Source organism: Erinaceus europaeus, unplaced genomic scaffold, assembly GCF_950295315.1.
Source record: "Erinaceus europaeus unplaced genomic scaffold, mEriEur2.1 scaffold_507, whole genome shotgun sequence".
Lineage (NCBI taxonomy): Eukaryota > Metazoa > Chordata > Mammalia > Eulipotyphla > Erinaceidae > Erinaceus > Erinaceus europaeus.
The window spans coordinates 23,104-38,178 of NW_026647710.1; the positions used below are offsets into that span (position 1 = coordinate 23,104).

Below are 15,075 nucleotides of genomic sequence, written 5' to 3' on the forward strand. Positions count from 1 at the left end.
CAGCACTGCCCACCCTAATCTTATCACCAATAGGTGAGAACAAATTTTAGAACTAGTCAAGTCCCTGATTTCAAGGATTTGCAGTTTATGTTGGTTAACCTAAAATATATATTGAAAACCATGGACAAATGGTATGTATGATATTCGGAAAGCATACCGTTCACATTGCTATTACATTTTCAGCATTATTGTTATTGGTAATTTAACCAAGTTCTGTGAATTCTGGTTTTGGCTAGCTTTGGCTGATGTAGTTATTGAAGTTGCACCTTGGGTCCCTCAAGAAATTCTATAATGTATCACCTTTACATTGCTCTCGACGTAATCCGAAGTCCATGGAGTCCTCAGTCAAGGCGGTTGCTGGGGCGGTGGGTTCCACAGACGTCTCAGCGCCCCTAGGGGCAGGTCCCAAGGCTGGAGCTATGTCGCTGTGGTTCCCTGACCTTGCTGGTCCCACAGGGACAGGAGCTGATGGAGTGGGTCTGGGGCTGCAGACAGCAGGGCTCCCTGGGCCTGGCTGGCCCTCAGGAGTGGGGGTTGAGGGCAGGCAGATGGGCTGGGAGTCCTGCACTCCTGGGAGTTGTCCTGCCATTCTGGAATTTTCTCTGGAGAGTTTTGCCCTCTGGTTCTTAAACCATACCTGCAAAGAAAAGGACACAAGATCTGTGTGAGAGAACCAGGTACAAGCCCTTCCTAGAAAGGGACTCTGCCAGCAACCCCTCCACTGGGAAGATAATGAGATTTCCCAGATTTAAGGCAGGGGGTGGGTCATAGAATCAAAGCCCAGATGAACCCTGCTCTCTGAGGGTCTCCTGAGGAGTGGCCCTGACGTATGGGCTAATAGACCTCATTAGCCAGTTCATGCCAGCTCCCTGGAGGTGGGACTTGAGGTCAAGGTTGGGAGCACTAAGGGGACCTCCTTGCTATGGGTCTCACCTATTATGGGCCTATCTGGTTCTCTCAGTACTGCACATGAGGTCCTAAGGTGGCTGTGGGACTGGGTGTTGATGAGGGGTGGGGGAGAGGCAGAGGGAAGGGAGTCTGAGACCACTTACCTTGACACTGTACTCTCCCAAGTTCAGCTTGTGTGCCAGGGCCTGGCGCTCTCTGGCACTTGGGTATTGGTCCTGCTCGAAGCATTTCTGGAGCTCCTGCAGCTGCTCCTCCTTGAACATTGTGCGCTCCCTCCGTCTCTGATTCAGAGTGTTTGTACCATGTAGAGACCCTGGTGCAGGGAACTGGATTTAGCTCATAGCCCTACTTATCCCAGCTTTCATCCCTTCCTCCCATTCTGACCTGCAGGGACACATGTCAGCAGAAATCTTGCTTCTCTTTTGCTGGGGCTCCATTGAGGCTGTGCCCCAATTCTGGCCTCGAAGGCCACATCTTTGCAGCCTGCCCCAACATTTACCTGTGATCCCACAAACCCTGTAAACCTTCAGGGTCCTGGGATCCTCCTGCAGCACTCCCCACCCTAATTATATCACCAATAGGTGAGAACAAATTTCACAACTAGTCAAGTCCCTGATTTCAAGGATTTGCAGTTTATGTTAATTCACCTAAAATATAGATAGAAAATCATGGGCTAATGATATATATCATATTCAGAAAGCATACCGTTCACATTGCTATTACATTTTCAGCATTATTATTATTGTTAATTTAAAGAAGTTCTGTGCATTCTGGTTTTGGCTAGCTTTGGCTGATGCAATTATTTAACTTGGACCTTGGTTCCCTCAAGAATTTCTTTATTTTGTAATCTTGACATTATTTCCACAGTCATTTTGTTCTTAGATATATTTAAAAAACAAAACGTATTTTTGGAACTAGGACCTCATAGTGAAGAATTGCACTGTCTAACTTTTTATTTAGAGAGAAAGAGAGAAAGAGGGAGAGGTGAGGAAAGAGAGAGAGCACACACATCTTCAACTTCCATCATTGCCACAGCCCAGTCCTGGGAGCCTCCTCAGAATCCCAGGCTCCCTCTATAACAGACACCCGGACTCACCTTCTGGAGACATGGTGGCAGACATCGTGTGTCTTCTGCTCTTCGAAGCTCTACTGAGGTTCAGCTCCCTCACCTGGCTTTATGTGCTGCCTCTGAGCTCTCACAGCCTACACACCCCCACCACACCCTCTCCCTGGGTTCCCAGAAGCCCCTGCATGCCCTCAGAGTCCCAGGCTCCCATTCCAGTTACCCACCCTAATGATATCACCAATAGAGCCAGTAAACTGATCTCTTGTCCTAAAAGATTTGGGGTTTACCATTTGTCATCATTTGTTTTCTTGATTTCTCATTTCAGATGGCTCTTCTTTTTTCTTTCTCATCTCCACTATCATATCATTGGTCACCCTTTTAAAAAGTGGGATCTGTGTTCAAATGTCTTACTTCCTGGTTTCACAGTAGAAATTGTTATAAAGTCTATAATCTAGAGTGTAAAGTCTCCCCACCATTGTGAATTTAAGCACTTTACTGACATGTGCAGCGAGCATCAGGCTGTCTGTGGGCACCGTTGTCATGTACAGGGCAGGGAGACACACACAGAGGGGCATCTTCACAAAGGCCATCAGGCTGCAACCCATTTCCAAATGGAGGAAAGGACTAGAGACACGATAGATATGAATGTTTTGTATTAATACTTTAAAAAGAACCAACTTACTAATGTGCAAGTTAGGGGGTGAGAGAGAGAAAGAACCAAACATCACTCTGGTACACATACTTCCAAGGATTGAACTCAGGACCTCATTCTTGAGAGTGCAGTGCTTTATTCACTGTACCACCTCCTGGACCACTGTATTAATACTTTACTGAGATTTTCATATCAATGACATAGAGTAAGTCTCTCACAGAGACAATGGAACTGAGTGAAATCTGAACTGAAAACTCAGAACAGACTTGCAGGGGCAGTTGAGACACAATTTATAAAATAGTGACAGATACAGGGCTGCATTCAATGAGTAGTGAATTATCTGTGTAGTGACACAAAACAGTGGAGAGTAAAAGTCAGCACATGAAAGAACTGGTTTCAAGTCTCCAGGCCCCAGTGTGGAATCATCACAATTGGTGACTCAGTGATGCAAGATTCCCTCTCATTCTTTCTCTCTCTCTTTCTCCTCTCTCTCTCTCTCTGTCTCCCTCTCTCTCTCTCTCTACATATATATATGCCATATTTATAATTTTATTTATTTATTCCCTTTTGTTGCCCTTGTTGTTTTATTGTTGTAGTTATTATTGTTGTTGTCATTGTTGGATAGGACAGAGAGAAATGGAGAGAGGAGGGGAAGACAGAGAGGAAGAGAGAAAGATAGACACCTGCAGACCTGCTTCACCGCCTGTGAAGCGACTCCCCTGCAGGTGAGGAGCTGGGGTTCAAACCAGGATCATTATGCAGGTCCTTGTGCTTTGCGCCACCTGCGCTTAACCCGATGCACTACAGCCCAACTCCCTATATATGCCATTCTATGTATAAATGAAAAACTTAAAAAACTGGAAAGATGAAACTTGGGTGATAATTACAAGTAGTGGAATTCTATTTTCACTATTTGAATTCAGTTAAGTCAATCATAGTTTGAATCTGGACTTCCCCTGCCTACCAGTAAGGAGATAGAGATAGAGATAGATAGATAGATAGATAGAGAGAGAGAGAGAGAGAGAGAGAGAGAGAGATCAAGTGCACAGCTTAGGTTTCTCAATTGCCAAAGCTCCTCCCTTGTAGATTTGGATTCTGACTGAAAGGTACAACCAAAGCCCTCATCTGCTCAGTTATAAAGTGGTGTTGTGATTGAGTCAATGACCTCATTGGGTGTTTTAGAAGGAAGAGTTATCCTCTAATATCTCAACACATTGTGTATGTATTAAATAATTCTATATAAACACACACATAGGTATCATTACTTATTTTATTGATTTATTTTTATTTGATAAGGCAGAGTATTTAAGTGGGAGGGGAAGATATGGGTGAAGAGATTAAGGGAGACACCTGCAACACGGATTCACCACTTGGGAATATTCCCCCCTTTGCTGGGCTCTGCAATGCATGTTAATTATTACCTGGAAATTCTACAGGCTGGGGAGACATTCTAGTGATTATGCAAAATGACTTTCCTGCCTGAGGCTCTAAGATCCCAGGATCCATCCTTAGCAGCACTGTAAGTCTGAGCTGAGTAGTGCTCTGACCTCTTCCTCTCTCAGTATCTTTCCCTCTGAGTCCAATGTGAGGGGGATCACATTAGCTCTCCCTCCACACTAGGCCTTGGCCATTTTCAGTCCCGATTTCTTGGGTGGTGGGGGCTGGGACTGGGGCTGGGGGATGTTGAAGCTGAAATCTCATTTCTTCATGTGGACAGAAAATGGATTTTTCATTAAGGCTGTCCTTTGGGGACTCCTGCTGCAGTTGACCCCTACCCCAGAATTATGAGAATTAACTGTTCATATCTAAAGATATTTCTTTAATTTTATGACAGAGAGAGGACAGTGTGAGGGAATTTGGCATATGGTAATCGCAGGCATTGAACCTGACCCATGCTCCATTCTTTTTTCTCATACCGTATTTATATTACTATTTAAAAGGAAAATTGACTGAGAAATTATATAAACACTATTTATAAAGTACATATTTTACATTGATATTACTTGACAGCACTAAGTGTTGGTATGCTTCTAATTCTGCTTATAAGACCTTTTGTTTTGATCAAGTTAGGTTCGCTTGTATTGCTTAACGCTGTGGCCTCTTTACATAATCATTCTTTTAATCTCCACTAGTTCCTTATCTTTTTCCACTCTGCCCCCTCTCCTAGTCACACCCTGTTTTCAACCATTTAATCCCCACTGGTTTGCACTCTTTTCACTCCAACTTCTCTTGGTCACATCCTGTTTTACACCCTACCACTTCCTTCCTGGAGAGTATAAATGCAGATGAATAAAGCCAGCATGGCATTGCACTGCACCCCAGCTCAACCATGAGTCCCTGGTTGTCTCAATCCCACCAATAAAGCTAGCCTGGCAACTAAGAATAGTGTTTTTTAATTTTTTATTAGTGTTTTAATAATGATTAACAAGATTATAAAATAAAAGGTAGGGCTTCCTTGGTATTGAATTCTTTAGGAAGCCTCTGCTCACTCGCAGCTATAGCTGCCCAGGTCCAGACCCATCGTGGTGGTGGCTCCATGACCACCAGTGTCCATGGACATCTCGGCCCTGGTCAGCCTTGACCCAGCCAGACATCGGAGGTGGCAGCCCAATGACCCCAGGCAGCAAGGTGGTGGTGCTGACCCTGGAGGCCTCCACCCAAGTCCTGAAGATGCAGGGGGCCCTGGAGGGAGCCTAGATGCCAATCTCCCTGAGCCTGGGGGCAGACTATCGAAGGTTGGCAGGGAAGAGTGATGGGGTGGCTCTCACCATGTTGAATAGGTTGCAATCCACATGCAATATTATTTGACAGGAACTGAGAGAAGCATGCAGGAAAGTGGGACCCACCCTAAGGTTCCAGGACTGGGGGAAATATAGGCTCTATAGTGGAAATGTGAGGTTCCTCTGTCTTAGGGTTCAAGGAGACAATGGATAATTCTTGTTAGCATCACATTATTTGGTAATTGGGTTAACTTTGAAAAGTTCTTTTGTTAGGGTTTTCTGTATAATACCCCACATCTTGTAGACAGCTATGCGACCAGTTGCTTCTGTTCTCCACGACCTAGGCTTTTGAGAAAGTCAACATAACAAAGACTCAGCCTATGTATTAAAAAGACTCAATCTGTGCTTTAAAAAGGTTGAGACGTTCAATCTATTTTTCCCCTCTCATATTAATTAACTAACTAGTGGTTTGTGTGACTACACTTTACTAGGAGTGTACATAAACACCATTCCCACAGCAAAAGACTGTGCCCCATCTCTCCCTCCCACCCACGCTGCCCCTCCCCCACCACCCAGGGAAGTTGAATGTCCACCCTCCCCCTCACCACAGGATTTTTACTTTGGTGCGCTACTCTCTATTTAATCAGATCCTGTTTTACTTTCCCTTTCTCTTCTTCTTTGTCAACTTCTGTTGATGAGTGGGATCATCCCATACTCATCTTTGTCTTTCTGACTTAGCTCGCTTAATATAATTCCTTCTCGCTCTGTCCAAAATGGTTCAGATGTGGTGGGTTCATTGTTTGTAATAGCTGCATAGTATTCCATTGTTGATATATAGCACAGTCATAGTTTTCTCAGCCACTCATATGTTGTTGGCTGTGTGCAGAGACTTCTTCAGGGGTGGAATGACAACCCTTCAGCTTCATCACTTGGGTGAGACCTTTCCTTTCATAGTATTCTCTAATTCCATTCCAGGTGGTGCACTCTCCAATAAAGTCCCTAAACCTAGATATAGACCAGGTCCCCTGAGATAGAGCATATGTTCACCTGTGTCTATAAACCAGGGAAAAATATATACATGAAAGCAGAAGTACACAAGAGTCTGCAGGGAATACCCCCCAACACTTCATCTGCATTATTCCAGCCTTTAGGTCCATGATTGTTCAACAATTTGTTTGGCTTTGTGTGTGAACTCTCTTTTCAGCCACCATGTTCCATGCTAGCATGATGCTGACCAGACTTCCCTGGACTGGGGACCACACTAATGTGTCCTGGAGCTTCCCTTCCCCAGAGACCCACCCACTAGGAAAAGAGAGGCAGACTGGGAGTATGGATCGACCAATCAATACCCACGTTGAGCAGGGAAGCAATTACAGAAGCCAGACCTTCCACTTTCTGCAACTCACAATGACCCTGGGTCTGTACTCCCACAGGAATTGAGAATGGGAATGCTATCAGGGGAGGGGATGGGATATGGAGATCATATGGTGGGAATTGTGTGGAGTTGTACCCCTGCTATCCTATCCTAAGGCTTTGTTAATGTCTTCTTTCTTAAATAATAATGATAATAATAAAAAAGATGGAAGAGGCTACAGCCACCCACGACCCAGGGACCCGGACGGGGACACCCTCCAGAACAGCGCCCAGGGTCCTGAAGACCAAACTGCTGCTCTCTCCCAAGCCTGGAACCTCCTTGTCCTATGAGGCTGCTGCAGGCAAGTCGCTGTGGGGACTGAGGATCTGGTGACAGGCGGCCCCTGGGCTGAGGCATCAGCATCAGCATCTGGCTGCGCAGGACTTGCTCTACAGGACGCCCCCATCCTCAGCCACAGATCCTGGCAACACTCCAGTGTCGGTGGGGACCATGACCCCATCCCCTGAACCCGAGGATAACTCTCAGGCCCTTGGCTACAGCTCCAGCCTTGGCCCCGGCTTCTCAGCACCACGGGGGCTGGCCTCGGACATCCGGAGCTACTTGGACTCCTTGAGCCTCATGTCCTGGACCTGGAGTCCTTGGCAGATGATGTGAGCTCCATGGGCTCTGACTGGGGATCAACAGACTGGCACTGTGCAAGTTAGACAAGTAAGACTATCTGGGGGGCAGCCAGTACTGGGGCAGCCTAGAGAGCTCTGTCCCCATGGATGTGGTTTGGCAGCGGGAGCTCAAGTGGCTGGAGATGTTCAGTTACTGGGAGAAGTGGCTGTCATGGCTTTCCCATAAGGTGAAGATGATCTGCCTGAAGGGGTCCCCTCCTCCCTCAGAGCCAAGGCCTGGCAGTGGCTGTCCAACAGCAGGGAGCTTCTGGAGCAGAACCCGGGAAAGTTGGAGGAACTGGAGCACGCCAAGTGGCTGGATGTGATGGAGAAGCACCTGCATCTCTAGTTCCCGTTCCACCAGATGTTTGCTGCTCGAGGGGGGCATGGACAGCCGGACCTGTACCGAGTTCTGAAGCCCTACACCATCCAATGGCTGGACAAGAGCTATTGCCAGACCCAGGCGTCCGTGGCCATAGTGCTGCTCATGCACATGCCCGCCAAGCAAGCCTGTTTGTGCCTGGTGCAGAGCTGTGATAAGTACCTCCCGGGCTACAACAGTGCAGGACTGGAGGCCATCCAGCTGGACCGAGAATGTACATGACTGAGTGGCTCATGTGCATCTTCGCTCATACGCTGCCCTAGATTCGGTCCTCCATGTCTGGGACATATTCTACTGCAAAGGCGTGAAGGTCATCTTCCACCTGGCGTTGGTGCTAGTGCGGCACACACTGGGCTCGGTGGACTGGGACCCGGCTGGAGCCTTGGCCTCGGAGGCCCTTCAGGACAATTACTTCTGACCTCTTCCCTGGGGCTGGAATGCATGGCCCCCTCTTTGTCCCACTGTCTGGAGCAAGCCTGGCATCTGGGGTTCCCCAGCCCCCTGCCCCAATGTGCACACGCAGCAGGGCCAAGGATGGGGCCGACCCTCCTTTTAGGTCCAGAGGGGTCTCTGTCACTCTGTCCTATGTCCCTCTGGGGGGAGGGGGGTTCCTTACCAGGTGCTGTCCCAACTGGCCTTTTGTCTCCCAGAGGTGACACTGGGCTGCTGCAGGAGAAGGCGGCGTTTGTATTTATCACTCTAGTCGCTCCTTTGCATGAGGAGTAGCAAGCTGGGTCCTTGCAGATGGAGTTCTGTAAGGTTCCTTTTGCCCTCCTTCAGCCCTGCCTGTCTTCCCCACTTACTGGCCTAGGTCTGGGCAGGATGGTGGCACAAGGCTGGCCTCAGTCTACCTGGTGGCTGAAGAGAGTTAACATACAAAGCCAAACAAATTGTTGAATAGTCATGGACCTAAAGGCTGGAATAGCTCAGATGAAGTGTTTGTGGGGGGTGTCCTCCATTTTGTCAATAGCTAGTCAGCATATTTTAGTTACATTCCATGTGCACTTAACCCACTGTGCTACCGCACAGCCCCTAATTTAGCTATATTGCATAGGGTCCGGGGCTATCTAGTTAGGTTTAGAATCTTTAAGGGTGCTCTGTGCTGCTGTGCTGAAAGGGAATAGGAGAGTAGGGTATGGAAGGGTTTAGGCAAGACAGGTGTGACTCAGACCCAGGTGATAGCAGTGCAAGTGATGAGAAATGGTTGCACTCCCGGGTGTGTGTGCGTGTGTGTGTGTGTGTGTGTGTGTGTGTGTGTGTTTGTGTGTGTGTGTGTATGTGTGTGTGTGTGTGTGCGTGTGTGTTATGCTTCACTTTTTTCTCTGGAAAACTCAAGTGGATACAAAAGCAAGGAGGTCAGTGCTATGAATTCTCAAGTCCCTACTCAGTTCCTGTTGAGCCAATCCTGTGTCTTTATGGGCCAGGCACTTGCAAACAGCTGTAACAGTTATCCAAATTCTGGCCACTGTTATTCACTCTATATGCCTTCCCTCTGCCTTCTTGAGCCCCAAATTGAGGAGGGAAATGCCAATGTAGATCCCATGTGACTTTCCCAGCTTTTTCTCCTCCCCCACCCCCACCCCCTGCCCGTCCCTTCTGTGTAGCCCCCTGTAGTCCCTGTAGTCCGGGGGGCCTTCTGTCTGCTTGGTTTCATATACTCAGGACTTGTACTTACTGCCTGCCCCCTTCATTCATGCCTTTCATCCTCTAAGCCTTCTTAAACAACTAGTAGCAATGTCATTCCTCAAATCTAAGCCCCTCAAGAGAGGTTTTTTCTTTTTAATTGGAGGAAATTAATGGTTTATAGTAGATACGGTTCTTGGTACATGTGTTTAAAAAAAATCTCAGTTTTCTGCACAACACTGTCACCCCCAGTCCTGGTCCTCCTCTACCATCAGGCATCAAGACTTGAAAGCCCCCCTACTCCCACCCCCAGCCCCAGAGGCCTTTAGTGTGGTGCAGTTCACCAAACCCCATCCACGTTCTGCTGTCTCTTTTCTTATTTCTCAACTTCTGCCCAGGGGTGAGATCATCCGTGTTCATCTTGGGTCCCGTTAGCTGTGTCATTATTTCTTCTGCATGGAGTTCATAAACTGGCCAACGTGTGTCAGACTGGCCACCCTGGGGTCAGGCACCTTCTTTTTGGTCAATCAACTCGGCAGAGTAACAGAATCAGTTTTCCCAAGGAAGGTTGATGTTATTGACAGTCGCTTAGCTAATGACATGCTGTTCTCCAATATCAAACAATACTGGAAATTTAGTACTAAAATTGTGCATTATTGCAAAAAAATTTTTTTTTGCCTCCAGGGTTATTGCTGGAGCTTAGCGACTGCACTGCAGTCCACTGCTCTCAGAGGTCTTTGTTTCTTTCTTTCTGCATTCTATTAGACAGGACAGAGGGGAATTGACGGGAGAGGGGAGAACAGAGACGGAGAGAGAAAGACAGACACCTGCAGATCTGTTTCACTACTCGCAAAGCTTTCCTGGTACAGGTATGGACTTGGGACTTTTTTTTTTAACAGATGAACTCAACCTGGTGCACCCCCACCTGGCTCACACTTTTAGTATCTTCACTTTGAAATGAGGTTTGTGCTGTTCTTTCTCTGTTTCACATAGAAAAATGAGTACAGTTTAAGAGCTAAAAGCATTTAACCAAGTTCTGTCCTGGTTTTGGCTAGTGTTGGCTGATGCAGTTATTGAACTTGGACCTTGAGTCCCTCAAGAAATTATTTATTTTATAATCTTTACAGTATTTCCCCAGTCCATTTGTTTTGAGATATATTTAAAAAAACAAAACATATTTTTGGAACTAGGACCTCACAATGAAGAATTGTGTTGGTATGCTTCTAAAACCCCCTTCTGTTTCATTGGTTTAATACCCCCTGCTTAACACTGTATTCTATTTATATAACTACTGTATTCAATTTACATAACCACTGCTGCGGTCTATTTACATAAATCACTTTTATATTGACATAAAGCACCACCTTCCCTCCAGGGCATTGGTGGTTCAGTGGTAGAATTCACACCTGTTCCTCCCCCCTCCTTGTCACACCCTGATCTTCCACCAGTGATTTTTTGCTTCACCCTCTCTATGTCACATTCTGTTTCCTCCCTACTTGGAGAGTATAAAAACAGCTGCTCTTCTGATTAAAGACACTTGGAAATTGCTTTCCCGCTCTGAGAGTTCCAGAGTGTATCTCCTGTGAAGTTAGTGCGGCACGAGTTCCTGATCCCTCTCCCACACAGCAGCCTAGATCGGCTCCAGTTGAGTTCTCTCCAACCCAGAGAGCACTAGCTCAGGAAGAAGCACCCTCAGGCTATCCTGGCATTATTGCACTGTCTAACTTTTTATTTAGAGAGAAAGAGAGAAAGAGGCAGAGGTGAGGAAAGAGAGAGAGCACACACATCTTCAACTTCCATCATTGCCACAGCCCAGTCCTGGGAGCCTCCTCAGAATCCCAGGCTCCCTCCATAACAGACACCTGGACTCACCTTCCGGAGACATGGTGGCAGACATCCTGTGTCCTCTGCTCTTTGTAGCTCTACTGAGGTTCAGCTCAGCACCTGGCTTTATGTGCTGCCTCTGAGCCCTCACACCCATCATACCCCCACCACACCCTCTCCCTGGGATCCCAGAAGCCCCTGCATGCCCTCAGGTTTCCGGGCTCCCATTCCAGTAACCCACTCTAACGATATCACCAATAGAGCCAGTAAATTGATCTCTTGTCCTAAAAGATTTGGGGTTTACCATTTTTCATAATTTGTTTTGTTAATTTCTCATTTCAGAAATACTTTAAAAATTGGAAAGATGAAACTAGGGTGATAATTACAAGTAGTGGAATTCTAATTTCACTATTTGAATTTAGTTAAGTCAATAATAATTTGAATCTGGACTTTCCCAGTCTGCCAGTAAGGAGATAGAGATTGAGAGATTGAAAGATAGTACAAAGAGAGAGAGAGACAGAGTAAGTGCACAGCTTAGGTTTCTCAATTGCCAAAGCTTCACCCTTGTAGATTTGGATTCTGACTGAAAGTTAGAACCAAAGCCCTCATTGCTCAGTTATAAAGTGGTGTTGTGATTGAGTCAATGACCTCATGTGGGTGTTTTAGAAGGAAGAGTTATCCTCTAATATCTTCACACATTGTGTATGTATTAAATATTTCTATGTAATTACACACATAGGTATTTTTATTTGTTTATTTATATTTATTTGATAAGGCAGAGTATTTAAGTGGGAGGGAAAGATATGGATGAAGAGATTAAGGGAGACACCACTTAGAATATTCCCCCCTCTGCTGGGCTCTGCAATGCATGTTCATTAAAACCTGGAAATTCTACAGGCTGGGGAGACATTCTAGTGATTATGCAAAATGATTTTCCTGCCTGAGGCTCTAAGATCCCAGGATCCATCCTCAGCACCACTGTAAGTCTGAGCTGAGTAGGGCTCTGTCCTCTTCCTCTCTCAGTATCTTTCCCTCTGAGTCCAATGTGAGGGGGACCACATTAGCTCTCTCTCCACATTGAGCCTTGGCCTTTTTCAGTCCCGATTTCTTGGTTGGTGGGGGCTGGGGCTGGGCCTGGCGGAGGTTGAAGCTGAAGTCTCATTTCTTCATGTGGACAGAAAATTGAATTTTCATTAAGGCTGTCCTTTGGGGACTACCGTATTTATATTACTATTTAAAAGGAAAATAGTTTGAGAAATTATATGAACAATATTGATAAAGTACATATTTTACATTGATATTATTTTGAATGCACTAAAAATGGTGGTTTTTAATTTTTATTAGTGTGTTAATAATGATTAACAAGATTATAAAATCAAAACAGGACTTTCTTGAATTTTATTTTTTTTAATGAAACCTCTGCTTAGCTAATGCTGCCCAGAGCCAGACCGTAGTGGTGTTGGCTCCGGGGCTGCTGGTGACCAGGGCCATCGCGGCCCTGGTGGCCCCCGGGGAGGCGCGGGACGTCTGGGTCCTGTGACAGAGTCCGACCTCGAAGGCAGCGGCCCCTATGGCCCCAGGTAGTAAGGTGCTACCCTGGAGGCCTTAGTCCAATCCCCGATGGCGCAGGGTGCCTGTGCCGGGAGCCCCTGTGGTCGGTGGCCGGATCCTAGAAGCTGGTCACACTGGGCCCAGGGGCAGACTTTTGAAAGATGGAAGAGGCTCCAGACGCCCCTGGCCCTGGAACCTCAACGGGTACCCCCACCAGGACTCCCTCCAGAATGGCGCCAGGGGACCCAATGGCCAGGCCCCTGCTCGCTCCAAGCCCAGAACCTCCGTGTCCTCTGTGGCTGGCTGCGGCACGTGTGGCTGCTGCGACAGAGGGGCTGGTGACAGGTAGCCGCATCAGCAGCAGCATCAGGTTCCGCACGACGCGCCCCAGAGGATCCCCCCCATCCTTGGCCGCGGGTACCTGTGACCCTCCGGTGGCAGTGGTGACCGTGACCCCAGTGCGGAGCCCGAGGACAACTGTCAGGACCTCGGCTCCACGTCCAGCCTGGGCCCCGGCATCGCAGGACGGCAGGGGCAATTCCTGGACACGCTGAGCTACTTCGACTCCGACCCTCATGTCCAGGAACCTGGAGTCCTTGGCGAGTCATGTGAACTCCATGGGCTCCGACTGGGGGATCCAGGGGCTGGCGCTGAGCAAGACAGACACGTATGACTTCCTGGGGCGCAGCCAGTACTCGGGCAGCCTCCAGAGCTCCGTCCCTGTGGACAAGGCTCTGTCGTGGGAGCTCAAGTGGCTGGAGATGTTCAGTTACTGGGAGAAATGGATGTCATGGCGTTTCCATAAGGTGAAGATGAGCTGCCTGAAGGGGATCCCCCTCCTCCATCAGAGCCAAGGCCTGGCAGTGGCTGTCCAACAACAGGGAGCTTCTGGAGCAGAACCCAGGCAAGTTGGCGGAACTGGAGCCGGCAACTGGGGACCCCAAATGGCTGGATGTGATTGAGAAGGACCTGCACCGCCAGTTCCCATTCCAGGAGATGTTCGCTGCTCGAGGGGTGCATGGCCAGCAGGACCTAAGCTTCCAGCCCCCTCAGAGGGTGGGGTCCCAGCTGAAACCTAGACCTGGGAGGCCCGCAGGACGCTTACTTCTGACCTCTGCCTTGGGGCTGGACTGCATGGCCCCCTCTTTTTCTCTCTGCCTGGAGCAGGCCTGGACTCCGGGGTACCCCAGCTCCCTGCCCCAGTGTGCACGGGTAGTGGGGCCAAGGCTGGGGCCACCCCTTCTGTTAGGCCCAGAGGGGTCTCTGTCACTCCTGTCCCACTCCGGGGGAGTGGGGGGGTTTCTTCCCAGGTGCTGTCCCAACTGGCCTTTTGTCACCAGACAGGTGACATTGGGCTGCTGCAGTAGACTGTGGGTTTTGGATTCTTCCACTCCAATAGATCCTCCTCTGTGAGGGGAGGAGCAGGCTGGGTCGTCCCCATGAAGTGGAGTGTGATTCATTTTGCCCTCCTTCAGCCCTGCCTGTCTCCCCACTTCCTGGCCTGGGGCAGGGTGGGATGGGGGCACAAGGCTGGTCTCAATCTACTTCTGGACACCTCTGTTGTAATTATGTACAGAGGAGACACTTGGTCCGGGGTGGGGGTGCTGACTGGCTTTTGTTGTCTGATTCTTCTCCCACAGTGTCTAGTTTATTTAAGGGGGCATGCACTGGAGCAGGAAATGCCCCCCACCCCAGCTGTCCCCCCTCCTCACCCTCCTCCCTCTATATTCTGTCCCTGACACCACATGTACCAGAGTCATAGCTTTCTCCTTCTATTGTTCTCATTAATAAATAATAAAATAATTAACCAAAAAGTGAACTAGTATATATCCATTACTAATCAATAAAATAAAAATAACCCCTCAGAATGTATCCTTACAAAGAGCTGGAGATCAGCAGTTTGAGAACCTCATGGCATCATTTTGCTATATTACTGGGTTGTTGGAAAAGTCATGGCATGTGTTTTCTATGTTTTTTTTTTATGCAAAAATGCCTCAGGACTTTCCCAGCAACCCAATGTCTCATAGATACATTGTATTATCAGGTGGATCTAGACTGGGGAATGTTTTGTTAAAAACTGAGAAATTTGGGTGAGGGTAGACAGCATAATGGTTATGCAGAGACTCTTTCTTATGCCTGAGGCTCCAATGAACCAGGTTCAATCCCCCACACCACCAAAAGCCAGAGATGAGCAGTACTCTGGGAAATAAAGAAAACAGAGACGTTTTATATATGTTATCACCACCTGTATTTATTATAAACTATTAACATCCCTCCACAGGAAAAAAAAAAACATCAAATTATCAAGTTAAAA

The 15,075-nt window shown here is 47.6% G+C and overlaps 1 protein-coding gene and 2 pseudogenes across 1 annotated transcript in view; 2 read left to right on the forward strand and 1 right to left on the reverse strand.

The window, feature by feature from the left end:
- Nucleotides 1-15,075, reverse strand: part of LOC107522970 (rho GTPase-activating protein 20-like) — a gene marked incomplete at its 3' end in the record, with an annotated part of 62,573 nt that overhangs the window by 21,436 nt on the left and 26,062 nt on the right. The gene's annotated exons all lie outside the window — the stretch shown is intronic.
- On the forward strand, nt 6,927-8,181 carry LOC103128124 (TBC1 domain family member 10B-like; annotated as a pseudogene).
- On the forward strand, nt 11,270-14,128 carry LOC103128302 (TBC1 domain family member 10B-like; annotated as a pseudogene).